Source organism: Octopus sinensis, linkage group LG7 (assembly GCF_006345805.1).
Source record: "Octopus sinensis linkage group LG7, ASM634580v1, whole genome shotgun sequence".
Taxonomy (NCBI): domain Eukaryota; kingdom Metazoa; phylum Mollusca; class Cephalopoda; order Octopoda; family Octopodidae; genus Octopus; species Octopus sinensis.
In genome coordinates this window covers 92,124,202-92,126,701 of record NC_043003.1, presented here as the reverse complement: position 1 = coordinate 92,126,701, position 2,500 = coordinate 92,124,202, and positions in this window count along the sequence as shown.

Genomic DNA, 2,500 nt, shown 5'->3' with positions numbered 1-2,500 from the left:
CATTCACACACAAATATGTATGTATGTGTATATGTGACTCTGTGTGTGTGTACGTATATGTGTGTGTGTGTGTGTGTGTGAGTAATATATAAAAATGTATGGATATATGTATATAGATATATAGATATGCTAACTTATTTGCTTTGATGAAATGTGACGGTCTATTTACATGTCTGATTGTGTTTGGTTTGTTTTTGTTAGATTCTGATGACGTGTATATTTTGTTTTTATTTAATTGTATTATCATCAATCTATTCTATTTTATTTTATTTTATTTTGTTTTGTTTTAGCCTTCGGATTAAAACATTTTTATGGATTTAAGGATTCATTATTCTTTTACCCTGTATACTTTATTTTCTTGCTTATATAAGAAGGATTATTTCATTATATCTCAGTTCATTACGGAGATGGCAGTATGCTCAACTAACTAAAACGTATTGTTTTAGAAATAAGCAAAATGACAAGTAAAAAATCTAGGTACCTTTTGAAAGGTCACCTGAGGAGATGCATCTGTGTCTATAATGCATAACCATTTATTGTACAGCATTTCACCTGTAAGGTACAGGTGCATGATGAGTCGAATCGTAATGGTTCTGAATAAAAGGTCACATGAATTCCCTTTTCTGTCTCTCATATCTTTTATATGTATGTATGTATATGTAAGTTTGTATGTATGTGCATATACATATATATATATATATATGTATGTATGTATGTATATGCATATGCATATCTATGTGTATAAATAACTTATAAATAAGGGCAAAAGATAAAAATTTCTATACCAAATATGCCAAGAATAGACCTTAAATCATCAGTAACCACATATAATTAATTCATCACTATAAGCACGTCTCGAAGCGAGCTGACAGAAATTTCTTTAAAATTCTGTTGTCACCGAGTCGGTCCGATTTCTGAGTTAATTCATAAAAAGTTTTCTCGTCATCAGCGATAAATAGGTCAAAAAATAAATTATTTTCACCCATGGAACAAGCAGACGCAAAGTCATGAGTACACTTAAATACCCTAAATATATCAAAATAGAAATTTAGCAGTACACGTCGAGAAACGTGCGTTCAGACTGAAAATTCTCATCGAGTTGGAGACAGTCCGGAAGTGAATGGTAATAAGTTTACATCTAATATAGGATAAAATTTTCGAAAATTTTATCAGTGGACAGCATATTAAAAAATACCTTTTAAGGTGAAAATTATAAACAACTTATAAATAAGGGCAAAATCCCTTGTGAGTGGATTTGGTAGACGGAAACTGAAAGAAGCCCGTCGTATATATGTATATATATATGCGTGTGTGTGTTTGTGTATCTGTATTTGTCCCCCTAGCATTGCTTGACAACCGATGGTGGTGTGTTTATGTCCCCGTTACTTAGCGGTTCCGGAAAAGAGACCGATAAAATAAGTACTGGGCTTACAAAAGAATAAGTCCCAGGGTCGAATTGCTCGATTAAAGGCGGTGCTCCAGCATGGCCGCAGTCAAATGACTGAAACAAGTAAAAGAGTAAAGAGAGAGAGTATATATATGTGTATACATGTGTGTGTATATATAAATGTTTGTATATATATATATATATCTTATTATAAAAGGCAGATTTTATCTGCCTCCCTTTGTCAGTTATAGAAATCTACAATATAGGATTTCTTCAATTACAATTTACCTAGCATTTTTAAGAGTAGAATGCATCGGGTTTTGCCAGGTCCGGTTTTTAAAATTTCAACCCCAATTAAGCAAAATTTAGAGAAAACTCACATTCTGGTGTATAAGTCAAATGCTTTTCTTAGTTTGGGTTACAGCACACGCAAACGCACGCACACAGTGTGCAACGAATAAACTGAAACTAATTCACTGTGTGTTGACAGGAAAGTAATTCACTTTCTGTAGTGAGTGATTCTTTCACTCTGCCTCCCACTTCCTCTTTACACACATAGACACGCAAATATATAAATAAAATTGTAAGCTAACGTGCGTGTGTGTGAGTGTGTGTATGTGTGTGCGCGTGTGTGTGTGTGTGTGAGGGTGCGTCTCTGTGTGTGTGTGTGTGTGCGTGTGCGTGAGTGTGTGACAGGAAAGTTTTTTACGACGAATATAAGACCTATATCCAAGTAGCGGAAAGATCGACCAAAAGTGTATATAGATATTTAAATGTATTTATATATTCATCTATACACAGATGTATGTATAATGTGTGTGTATATATTTCTATAGACGTAACCATTCACTCCGCACAAAGTATTTTAGGACGAAAATAAGATCTAAAGTTATCTCTAAGTAGCACAAAGATCGCCCAAAAATGTATATAGATATATAAATGTATTTATATATTCATCTATGCACACATGTATGTATAACGTGTGTGTATATATTTCCATAGAGGTAACCATTCACTCCATATAAAGTTTTTTTGGACGAAAATAAGATCTAAAGTTATCTCTAAGAAACAGAAAGATCGCCCAAAAGTGTATATAGATATTTAAATGTATTT